This window comes from Sarcophilus harrisii, chromosome 1 (assembly GCF_902635505.1).
Source record: "Sarcophilus harrisii chromosome 1, mSarHar1.11, whole genome shotgun sequence".
Classification (NCBI taxonomy): Eukaryota; Metazoa; Chordata; class Mammalia; order Dasyuromorphia; family Dasyuridae; genus Sarcophilus; species Sarcophilus harrisii.
The window spans coordinates 499,400,308-499,413,783 of NC_045426.1; the positions used below are offsets into that span (position 1 = coordinate 499,400,308).

Sequence of the window (13,476 nt, forward strand, 5' to 3'; positions counted from 1 at the left end):
TTAGATTCAATTGTCTTCATTCTATCCTCATTCTTCAATAATAATACATTACCAACCACCCATTAGACATTTCCAGTTGGATGGAAGATATGCATTTGTCTCAAATATAAAATTTCAAAGGCAAAATTAATTAGTTTTTGTTCCCCCTACCCTGTCTCACAAACTCATCACTTTTTCCTGCCCTTCCTATTTTTGTTAAGAGAATCACTACCCTTTCTTTCACTTAGTTCCACAGAGTCATTTTTAATTCTTTCACTCTCCCTTATTCTCCATATCCATTCAATTGCAAACTCTTGTCAATTTTCTCTACAGTACACTTCTCACATTTGTCCCTGCTCAGGCCTTGCACCAGAAGCACATTAAATCAGATCCTCATCATCTTTTTTCCTGGTCTGTTGTAATAGCTTCTAATTGGACTTTTTTGTATCCAGGCTCTTACCTCTTTTGTACATCCTCTACCCAGCTGCTATGCTATTTTCCTGCTTGAGGATCTCTTTTGGTTCCTTTTTGCTTGTTCTCTATTTGGCATTTGAAGCCCTTCATAATCTGGCTACATCTTGTCTTTCAATTATCTCCTTTGTATACTCTGTGTATCAGTAAAAATGGCCTAAACTATACCTTATACATGATACCAAATCATTGGATTATAGATTTAGCCCCTATAAAGGATCATAGGGGCCCCTTAGTCCAGTCTTTTTATTTTACAGATGAGAAAAATGAGTTCCAAGGGAATTAAAAGATATGTCTAAGCTTATACAGAATTAGCAGAAGTGTGAGATATTTGAACCCAGTTCCTTTGGCTATATTCATATATATATATATATATATATATATATATATATATATATTCTTTATTATGCATGCAAATGCTACTTCTTCCTCCCTACAGTAGAGTGTAGGCTCTTTTTGAAATAAACATTTTTGTCTTTGTATTGCAAGTACTTAGCATAGCATAGCATTTAGTATGCAGTAGTGATTTAATAAATGTTCATTGGATGAATGAATGAATGCTTAATTGACTTGAAATATTTTAATTCTATAATTTAAGAGAATCTTTTGCTTCCTGTGTGGAGCAAAAAAATAACTAATAAAAGGATAGGATCATTACTTGGAGCAATTGATGCACTATTAATTGATAATATAGAAAGCAAAATTATTTGAGTTCTATTTTACTTGTTTTCTGTATCAAGGAAGGATTCTTATACCGTTTTTTAAAAAGGATATATGCCTAATATTTTTGAAAAGATTGTGAGAAGACATATCTGGAAAAAATCAATTGAGAATATAAAATTATATCATTCAATATTGGTAGACCGTGTAGATATTGTTGTTAATTTTCTGCTGTAATTTTTTTTTTAATGAACTCTATATAATAGAAGAATTTTGGAATCCTTGATTGAAGATAAGTAAATGTTATGATTTTGTAAAAGGAGAAATTTGTTGAGTCTGTAACTTATTGATTACTGAGAACCATACTGAGTTCACTAAGACAAAATCATGTCAAAATTAAAACCTTTTTTTTTATTATTATTTTGGTCTGGAATTACAGATTAGATAGTACATTCATCTACTTCTATAGATCTCCATCTGGATTTCTTCCAGGCATTTGGCAAAGCCTTTCATGACTTCCTGTTGACAAAAGGAAGAAATGTCAACTGGTAACTTAATAGTTTATTGAAGAACTATAACTAAAGAGTATTGACCAATAGCTTTACATCATTCTAAAGAAAGAGATTTATGTTATGTGGCAATTCAAAACTTGTTCTGTTTCAAGTTTTTACTTCTGAAGACAAAAAAGATACATTTATCAAATTACTAATGTTACAAAGCTGATAAGTAGAACTGATATACTAGAAATTTCATTGTCCTGGAATTCAGTTAATGTGTTTTATAGTCATGATCTTGATACTAATTAATTGTGTGACCTTGAACAACTCACTAAATTTCTCAGGATCTGCCAAGTAAGGAATGTTGGACTAGGTGAAACATAAATTCCCGTTTAGCTCCGAAAGTCTGAAAAAAATCAGAATTCTGAAACATCATGGCAGGCCAGACTCATTGATTATATGCAATTACATGGAAACCTTAAACATAAATTTTGATTTAAATCCCAAGTCATTAATATGAGTTGATATCTCAGTTATAAAAGTATAAATTGTATGATGTAAAGATGTGATTTAACACAAGTTCATGTGTAACAGACCTAGAAATTTATATTGACAAGCTACAAATGAGCCAGAAAGTCTGGTAATAGACTTTTGGCCATTTCCAAAAATCAGTTTTGCTAAAATAAATATTTTTAATGAATTAAATGATCATAGCAATGATTTCTATAGTGAGATATGTATTCTAGAACCCCTTAAGGGTTAACCCCTATTACAGAATGATTTCTTTTTCTTCCTATGACATATCCTCCATTCCCAATGTCTATTTGAAAAACACCCTTCTGTGGTCTCAGGGACTTTGTCCTTGTGTTCTTCCTCAGACTACTACCTATATAAAAATTTTGATGCTTCAATGAATCTATAATATTATTGATATGAACACTTCCTCTATTAATAAATATCTAAACTTTTTCATATCTTTTCATTCTGTGCATCTTATCCATGTCTTTTCTGCAAATTTTCTATTGGCAATCCATTAGGTATAATAGAGGACTTTCTCTGATCCTTTTAATATTTTGCATATACCAGTACCAGTACAGCACAAAGACTGTCCATACTTTCTTACTAGATGATACACCCTCTCTCTTGCCAATCATACACATTCCTTATTGGTGATTTCTTATGTCGCTACTTGAACATTACTTATTCATTCACTCAATCTTCCATCCCGCCATTCATTCAATAAGTTTTTATTTAACTTGATTTTCCTAAGTAATACAACGTTCTGAAACTATTAGCTACTAGAAACACAAAGGGGAAAAGTACAGCTCATCTTTCAATCCATTTCTGGGGAATCTGAAATTGGGTTTCTTCCCAGAAGTTCTATGATTTGCAGGCTTTTGGAATCACTGAGAGAAAACTTGTCTTAACAAGTTAGTTTTTTGTTGATCAGAATAGGTATAAATCACTGAAAATACTATTGAATTGTACTCCTATCCAATTCAGGATCCAGATCATCATCCATGAACAATGACTGTTCAAGAGACACATGTTGATATTCCAAGTCAATCAGCTACCCATGCAACTGCATCCCTCAATCTAGGCAACGTGCCTAGATACCCACAGTCAAATAAGAAAGAAAACAAAAACAAACCATTTGGAGCAAATATGTTCTATGTGTCTAAGTGGCCTGAGTCCTTCAATCCCAATTCTTTGAATATTCCACCACTTTGACTATCTAACCAAATCCCTTGAAATGTTGAATACTGACTTGGTATAAAATTGGTTACTCATAGATATGACTTATATGAGCGTTTTTCAGACTATACAAAATAAGAATGATACACAGTCTTCCCAGAAGTTGGAAATTGTTAAATTGCCCTTCAAATATTGAACTTAGATCAGTGACTCTTGTAGTAGATAAGATAATGAAATTAAAATAGGAACACTATTATTTATAATCATGTCTCTTACTTCTCTCCTTTTTTTGATTGGCAGTTTTTCTGAGGCAGTGGTATAATGGAAAGAATATGATACCTGAAGTCAATAGACATGTTCAAACCCTTTTACCAACTATGTGGTAAGAGGCAAACATTTAGCCTTTCTAAGCCCCAGAAAATGGAAAAAATACCATTTAATTTCATCACTCAATAGGGCCATTGTAAACAAGATGCTTAATAATCCCTAAGTACTATATCAATAAAGTAAATGAATTACTCATTTTTGCTTCTCCCATAAAAGGTAATAACTAGTTTTTAAGAAGTGTCTTAAAATTTATAAAATACTTCATATATATTGCAACATTTTTTCTTTACAAAAACCCATATATCTTTTTTGAGAGTGTGCCTGTGATTGTGTGTGTGTGTGTGTGTTTTTGTGTGTAAACCTGTTATTTCATCAGCTTCGCTAATTCCCTATCAAAAAATTCTCTCTGCCAGTGCAGATTAATAACTCATCTGCAATAGGGGGAGCTGGGCTGTGCCATGGACAGAGGGCCAGACCTGAATTAAAATCCAGAAACTTGCTAGATATATGACCTTAGACCTTAGATATATGACTTAACCTCTTTTTGCCTCAGTTTCCTCAACTGTAAAACAATTGCACCTACTTTGTTGCAAAGACCAAATGAGATAATAATTGTAAAACTCAGCATAGTTCCTAGTACAGAATAAGCACTATATAAATGGGAACTATTATTATTAAAGCATGATTCTAATCACCAAAAGTACCAATAGGTCAAAGGAATTGTACACGTTTTCACAGTTACACTATGTCATAGTTGAAAATTTAACCCAGACCTCCTGATTCCAAATTAGCTATCCTTCCACTATGGCACATTACTGACATTATTTTTTTTCTATATTCTAGATAAGGACATTAAGTCACTTGTTTATGGTAATGCAGCTGGAAAACATTAGAAGTTGGATTTGAACTCAGATCTTTCCAACTCCAAGTCTAGTGATCTATTGCTTTCACAGTGCTTCCTTGGGAATCATAGAAATTTAGTTCACATTTATCATTTTAAATTAGAAGATAATTTTCTGAACAGGTCAGCCTTACTAAACATGAATTCCCTACATACAGGGTGATACTAACGCAATAAATAAAATACATTAGAGACTAAATTAGTACCTCTGAGATCTCAATAATCCTATTAAATATCCCCTTCAGGGCTCCACAATGATAGCCTTTATCGGAATAGTACTTTCAAACAATTATAGCAGCTAATGATCTTTTTTTTCTATTGCTCTTCCAATAATTGCACTGAGTACTAAAAACTCTTTCTAGAGATTTTCTTATGGGTTGCAAAACAAGCTTTAGACCTTAAAAATGAGGAGCCAAAATTAGACTTTAACTTCAAAGTGAAGATATTTACAGGGATAAAAAGGGAAATCCAATTCTTCCCTGATTTCTAAGAAAGAAATGTTTGGAAAGGAGTGTTGTTGTTTTTATTTTTCAGATGTTTCAGTCAGGCTTAACTCTTTGTGACTTCAATATGGAGTTTGATTCAACAAAGATATTGAAGTTTGCCATTTCCTTCTCCAGCTCATTTTACAATGGGAAAACTGAGGCAAACAGGGCTATATGACTTGTCCAGGGTCACTCAGCTAGTAAGTGCCAGAGTCCAGATTTGAAATCAGGAAGATAAATTCTGACTCCAGGTCCAGCACTATATTATCCACTATATACTGTACACAGTACATTTCACTTTGCTTAAGTTCTTAGAGGACTTTCCGAATTTTTCCTGAGAGCATGCTGCTCATTTCCCATAGAACAATAATATTCTATCACAAACACACACCACAACTTTTTTCAGCCATTCCCTAATTAATAGACATCCCCTCAATTTCTAATTCTTGCCATGAGAGCTTCTATGAATATTTTTGTACCTATATAGGTCATTTATCTTTTTTTTTAAATCTTGTTTGGTATTCATGCCTCGTAGTGGTATTTTTAGATCAAAAAATATGCACAGATCATATCTTTTGATCATTTATCAATTGGGATATGGCTCTTATTTTTTATACATTTGATTCAGTTTCCTGTGTTTGAGAAATGAGGTCTTATCAGAGAAATCAGTCCCGAAATTATTTTTACTATTATTATTTCTAACTGCATTTTCCCCAATTTATTCTCTCTTCTGTCACCCAGTCTCTCCTCAAAAGTATTTTCAGATTGATGACTTCCTCTCCCAATATGCTTTCTCTTTTATCACCCCCCCCCATACCCTTCCAATACCTATTTCCCTCCTACTTTTCTGCATGGTAAGATAAATATGCATGTTATTTCCTCTTTGAGCCAATTCTGATGAGAATAAAGTTCATTCTCACCCTCTTTTCTCTCTTGTCCCCTCCACTGTAAAAGCTTTTTACTGTGTCTTTTTTATGACAGATAATTTGCATCATTTCATTTCTCTCTTTTTCTTCCCCCTACTACATTCCTCTCTCACACATTAATTTCATCTTTTCTTAAAAAAAAGATACTATCCCTTCATATTGAACTCAGATCTGTGTCTTCTCTCTAAATATACTCTTTTTAATTATCATAATAATGAGAACATTCTAATAAATTACCTGTATCATTGTCCCATGTAGGAATGCAAACAGATAAAACTTATGAAGTCCCTTCTGATATCACTTTCCTGATTACCTCCTTATACTTTTCCTGAGTCCTGTATTTGAAGATCAAATTTCATATTCAGCTCGTCTTCTTTTAAATTTATTTTTATTTTATTATATATCTTATATTTATATATCTACATATGTATAAAGCTTTTTATTTTCAAAATACATGTATAGTTTTCAACATTCACCCTTACAAAATCTTATGTTCCAATTTTTCTCCTTTCCTTCCCCCAGCCCCTTCCCTAGACAACAAGTAATCCAATATATGTTAAACATGTGTAATTCTTTTATGCATGTTTCCACAATTATCATAGTATACAAAATATCATATCAAAAAGGGAAAAATGAGAAAGAAAACAAAATGCAAGCAAACAACAACAAAAAAGTGAAAATACTTTGTTGTGATCCACACTTAGTCCCCACAGTCCTCTCTCTGGTTGCAGATGGCTCTCTTCATCACAAAACAATTGGAACTGCCTTAAATTACCTTGCTATTGAATAGAGCCATGTCTGTCAGAATTGATCATCATATAATCTTGCTATTGCCATATACAATGATCTCCTGGTTCTACTCACTTCACTTAACATTAGTTCATGTAGGTCTCTCCAAGCTTCTGTGAAATCATTCTGCTGGTCGTTTCTTATAGAATAATAATATTCCATAACATTCACATACCACAATTCATTCAGCCATTCTCCAACTGATGGGCATCCACTCAGTCTCCAGTTCCTGGCTATTACAAAAAGGGCTGCCACAAACATTTTTGCACATGTGAGTCCTTTTCCCTTTTTTATGATCTCAGACACTACTGGACAGTTTTATATCCCTTTGGGCAAAGTTCCATATTGCTCTGGAGAACAGTTGGATCAGTTCACAACTCCACCAACAATGCATTAGTGACCCAGTTTTCCCACATTCCTTCCAACATTCATCATTATATTTTCCTGTCATTTTAGCCAATCTGAGAGTTATATAGTGATATATCAGAATTATCTTAATTTGCATTTTTTGATCAGCAGTAATTTAGAGCATTTTTTCATATGACTAGAAATGTTTTTAATTTTTTCATCTGAAAATTTTTCATATCATTTGACTATCAATTGGAGAATGACTTATATTCTTATAAATTTGAATCAATTCTCTATATATTTTAGAAAAGAAGCCTTTATCAGACCCCTTGGATATAATTTTTCCCCCAGTTTGCTGCTTCCCTTCTAATTTTGTCTACATCAGTTTTGTTTGTAAAAAAAAAAAAAGTTTTAACTTAATATAAAGAAAATTATCTATTTTGCATTCCATAACATACTCTAGTTCTTTTTCACAAATTCCTTCCTTCTCCACAGATCTGAGAGGTAGACTATCCTTTGTTTGTCTAATTTGCTTATCATATCACTCTTTATATCTAAATAATGAACCCATTTTGACTTTATCTTGATATAGGGTATTAGTTCTGAGTCAATGCCTACTAATTTTCTATTTTCCCAGCAATTTTTATCAAACAGTACATTCTTATCTCAGAAGCTGGGGTCTTTGAATTTATCAAATACTAGATTATTATAGTCATCGACTTGTGAATCTAAGTTATTCCGTTGATCAACTAATTAATCATTTCTTAGCCAGTACCAAATGATTTTGATGACTGCTATTTTATAATAAAGTTTTAGGGCTAGTATGGTAGGCCACTAGCATTTTCAGCTCTGGTCTTTTCATTATGAATGCTTGGAAATTCTCTTTTTCATTGAATTTCTACCTTTTTCTCTAAAGGATTATACTTATTTTTGTTGAGTAGGTGATTCTTGGTTATAATCCTAGCTCCATTGCTGGAATATCATATTCAAAATCTTTAATGTAGAAACTGCTAAATCTTGTGTTATCCTGACTGTGAATTATTTCTTTCTGGATGCTTGCAATATTTTCTCCTTGATGTGGAAGCTTTGGAATTTATTATAACATTCCCAGGAGTTTTTATTTTGGGGTCTGTTCCAGGAGGTGATCAGTGAATTCTTTTGATTTCTATTTTACCCTCTGGTTCTATAATATCAGAACAGTTTTCATTGATAATTTCTGAAAAAAAGATGCCTAGGCTCTTTTTTTTATCATTACCAATATTTTTTCAAATTATCTCTTGCATCTATTTTCCAGGTCAGTTATTTTTCCAATGAGATATTTAATATTTTTTCTATTCATTTTTTGGTTTTCTTTTATTGTATTTTGATTTCCCATGAAGTTATTAGCTTCCATTTGCTCAATTAGATTTTTTTAAGGAATTTTTTTTCCTCAGCGAGCTTTTGTACCTTCTTTCCCATTGGGCCAATTTTGCTTTTTAAGGCATTCTTCTCATTAGCCTTTTTGAATTTCCTTTTGCATCACTGTCAATTCTTTTCCTAATTTTTCTTCTATCTCTCTTACTTGATTTTCAGAATCCCTTTTGAGGTCTTGGACTGAATCAATTCTTATTTTTCTTGAAGGCTTTTGGTGTAGCAGCTTTGACTTTGTCATTTTCTGAGTCTGTGTTTTGATCTTCCTTGTCACCATAATAACTTTCAATGGTCAGAAACTTTTTTTTTTGTCTGCTCATTTTCCTAGCTTATTACTCAGCTTTTAGTTCTTTGTTAAAGTAGATCTCTATTTCCAGGGTAGAGGGTGCCCTATCCCAAACATCAGGAGTTTTGTACAGCTGTTTTCAGAGGTCCTTCTAGGAACCTGATCACAAGCATTCTTTTCTGCCCTGGAACTGTTAGAAATGCCCCCTGCTCCACTGTGGCTGTAAATCCTAGTATGCTAAAGTCACAGAGTCCTGACTTTCTAACACCAGGACCTGGGATTGGGTCAGGGACTATAATGGCACAACCTGGACTGGGACTGCATGCTGGATTCCCACAGACTCTCTCTGCTGACTTTCCACATCCTCCCTGGTATCCCCAGGCCGAGAGGTTCAAAAGCCCCCAGCGTTGCTGCTAATGCAGAGGTCTCACCTTCTTCAGCTGGGATCTGGGCCAGGACCAGGGCCAAGCTGGGGCTGGGGTTGGGGCTGTGCTGGCACAGCCTACCCTGGGATTGTACACTGGGCTCCCACTCTGGTCCCATAGACCTTTTCTGCTGATATTCCAAGTCCTCCCTGATGTCTCTTGGCTGAGAATGTCTGGAAGCCACCAGGACTGCCACTGATTCAGAGGTAGGGACCAGTGCTGGGGCTGGAGGATCCGGGGCTGTGCTGGGGCCTGCACCCTGCACCAGAACTGCATACTGGACTCCCACCCTCATGTCACAGACAGCCTCTGTTGATCTTCTAATTTGCCTTTGGCTGGAAAATGTTCTACTCCATCTTTGGGGATGTTCTGATGTTCTAAAATTTTTAGTGTCATCATTTAAAGGAATTTGGAACAGTTTGGGGGAGAGGCTCCTGCCTTTACTCCACCATCTTGGCTCTGTCTCTCCTTGATCAAGATTTAAAACAATGAGAAAACAATATTGGCTTGACAATCATGAGAAGTACCCTAGTTCAAATGTCCCCATTCATCTTCTGGTAGAAAAATTAAAACTAACTTTAGGAAGAGAATTTAAGTCTTGTTCTTTCTATACTTAAATCAAGCCCACACTGGAATCTGGAGTTGACTCTATTCACATCATCTTTCAACTCAAAAGAGCATAGTGGTTCCCACCATCTATTGAATAATTAAACTCTTAGCATTCAGAGGTTTACACTATTTCCTTTCAATCTGCATTTAAAAATAATATATATTTATGTTTTTCATCTGCTCTATGCTCTCACCACAGTGACATCCTATTTTTATAAGCACTATATAAATGTCAGTTATTATTATCATCAGCAAAAATATATTCTAATGGTTGTCTCATAAAACTCAGACTTCAGAGAACTAAAGACAGAGTAATAAAAGGATATCTTGGCTGAATTATAGTAAGAGAAGAAAGCATGGGAGGTAGGGGAATGAATGAATTTAAAGAGTAAATTTTCTCACTCCATCTTATTTCTTTCAAGCATCTCAGACTAGAGTTTCCCAGCTCTATCTTTGGGACTGAAGGAAATAAGAGCAATTTGGTGATGTTACTTTAAGTCTCTACATCTATTCACTCTTTCCTCTCAACCAGAAAAATCTAGTGTCTACACTGACAATGATGAATTCAGAAGTATTTGCTGGAGGTACTTGATTTCCCTCAAAGTTCTTTTTTTCTAACACGTGCTAATTGGGCACAATCAGTACTCTATGCAGGAAGAGTTGTGCTTTATTACCAAAGTGGGACACATCTGGCAGACCATTTCTAACGTCTCAGCATGTTCACTACTAGAAAAAGGATGTGCTTGATCTAACCCATAAAGTAGGTCAAGAATGCCATTTATAAGGTTGCCCAGGATTCTGGGATAAAGAATAAGACCTCCTATTAAAACTTGTGGAGGAGGGGCATGGGACATTGGAAAAAGTTACTTTAAAGATCAGTACATATACTTTTATGTGGACAGAAAAAGAAAATGCAAAGATAATATGATTGGAAAGGATTCCTCCCCCCAACCATAAAAACAAATAGACAAAAAATTCAACATTTCTTTCCCCTTGATCAATGCCTGAGATTCTACAGTTTGGCCTTTACTATTGCTTTGTATTGGATTGAAATGAAAATACTCCTGGGAAGGATAGAACTAGAGGCTTTTTTAGGCTTTTAAATCATACTGAGAATGAGTTTCACATTATAATTTTTTTAAACCCAAATTGTGGAGTCCTTAAGGCTCACTGGTTCCTGAATCATATAATATTATATTATTTCAATTTCACTCTCAAGCAAAAAAATCTATCTTATAGTATCCTTGACAAGTAGCCAAATCAGCCTTTACTTAAAGACCTCGACTGTGAGAGGTATTTGCCATGTTCCAACATAATTTATCTTCTTTTTATGCAGTCCTAATTACTGATAATGATGATGATGATGATGATGATAATGAAAATTAGCATTTATATAGTACCATAAAGTATACGAAGCACTTCACAAATATTATCTCAGGTTTTCTTCAAAAGAACAACTCTGTGAAGAAGGTGCTATTATTATTATCCCAATTTTTTAAAAAAATAAGACAAGGAAAGAGAAATTGGTGAAGTAACTTGGCCAAAACTTATAAACGTCAGAGGTAGAATTTGAATTCAGCTATATTTTGAGTATAGATCCAGAACTCCATCCACTTCCCTATTTTGTCTTACTCTTTGTGGTGTTGAAATATCTTAAATGCAGTCCATTTTATAGATTAAGAAAATGAGATCTAAAGAAGCTAGTTTTGCATAAATGTTTAATGAAAAGACATTAAAAAGAGTCTTTCCAGAAGCAAGTTTTGATAATGGAAGGAATATGGTTTTACTGAAGGAACTGAGGAAGACTCCCAAAAGAAGACTAAAGGTTGAATTAGAAAAGGACTAAGTGTGGGTAAGAGGCAAAAGACAAACTTAGAATTGTATCTGGAATTTGAATTTTATTTTATATATACACGTGTATGTGTGTTATTATTTAGTTGTTTTCAGTAGTATCTGACTTTTCATGATTCCATTTGGGGCTTTCTTGACAAAGATTCCACAGTGGTTTGCCATTGTCTTCTTCAGCTTCATTTTACAGATGAGAACATTAAGATAAACAGGGTTAAGTGACTTGACCAGTATCACACAGATAGTAAGAGTCTGAGGTCACATTTGAATTCAGGAAGATGAGTCTTCCTGACTATCCACTCTGCCACCTAGTTACCCAGAAAAATACAAATGATCATTTCAGCTTCTAAGTAATATGGTTGCTGTTTTTGTCATGGAGAAGTTATTTGATCCAGTGAAAAGAACTCAAATTGGAAATTAAGAATCTTAAACTTTAAACCTAGTTGTGCATCCCTACATGAGCCATTAATACTCCTTGAGACATTCTGTAGCTTCCCTATTTCACAGAATTATATATAGAAAAAATTAGGTAATAGATGTAAAAGCATTTCAACAAATTAAAATTCCACAGAACCATAAGGCATTCTTAATATAAGCAGCTAATTAATGATTATAGCAAATAGTTTGACTAAAGAACGTTTCCTATTTCTAATTCCTCATGTAGAAAATAAAGTTTTGGAATAATCTGTAAGGCTGTTCTAGATCTAATCAAAAACAATTCAATTTCTTTACTATAATCTGTGAGACATCATGACTTGACTTAAATCTCATCTCAGAAACTTACAAATTGTATGATCCTCGACAAGTTATATAATTTCTTTGCTCCTCAGTTTCTTCACCTGTAAAGAAAGAGTTTAAGACTTGTTGGACTCTTAAGGGTCATTAACTCTAACTTCAAGATGCTGTGAATGTTTTTTTTTTAATTGTTTAATTTATTGTTCAATTCTGATTCATCAAATCAATCCATTCATTATTAAAAATTAAAAGGCAATAGAATATTATATGATGTGTTCTACTTGGGGAATATTCAGGGGACATCCAAATGGCAAACATAGTAGAAAAGAGCTGCCAATTTCTCCTTCTCTCATCCCCATGTAACCATCAACCAGTAAACAGTACAACAATTTGGACAACTGTTTTTGAAAACATGCTTCATTTAAAATCCCAAGCTTCTCATCAATTTCACTTATCAAACTGTAAATATCACGGATCTCTATGACTCTTACAAAAGATAAATCGACACCATTTCTGTCCTACAGAAGAGAACTTAAATGTTGTTCTCAATTGTACTTAGATTTTTAACAAAATTATCTAGGGAAACAGTGCATGGTTTGTAATTAAGTCATTCATCTTGACAAATAACAGAAAACATTGTCTAAATATACCTTTTCTTTGAAAAAACAGTGTCATTTTAAAAAAAATAATTCTTCATATATATATTGTCATATTAATCCTTATTTGGTTATCTTAGTAATAAACTAAGTACATATACAAAAATCACAAAATAACTATTAATTTAAGGGTTTACATCCATAAAATATAGAATTTCTCCCTCCTCTTTTATAAAAGGAACATATTCCAATTTCTCTAATTTTATGGTTTAAAAAAAGAATTGACGTTTCATATCCAAGACAATTCAGCTATTTCCAGTACAGATTTAGGATGTATGGTTGCTATGGTGATACAACACAGTTGGCTGGATTTCATCAGCTACAGCTACTAACCCTCTATTATTTTCTCCTTGTTTATTTATGAATCACTTTTTTAAAAGTCAGTAAAATCATTAGAATTCTGGCTGCCAAAAGTATTCTATGCTCTGC

At 33.6% G+C, this 13,476-nt stretch overlaps 1 long non-coding RNA gene across 1 annotated transcript; it reads right to left on the bottom strand.

The window, feature by feature from the left end:
• Positions 1-1,385: 1,385 nt before the first annotated feature.
• LOC116421317 lies at positions 1,386-12,492 on the bottom strand. The gene is made up of 3 exons (XR_004231636.1): positions 12,441-12,492; positions 6,179-6,276; positions 1,386-1,629 (listed from the first exon to the last, which is right to left on the bottom strand). It is a non-coding gene; the product is annotated as an uncharacterized LOC116421317 (long non-coding RNA).
• Positions 12,493-13,476: the final 984 nt, after the last annotated feature.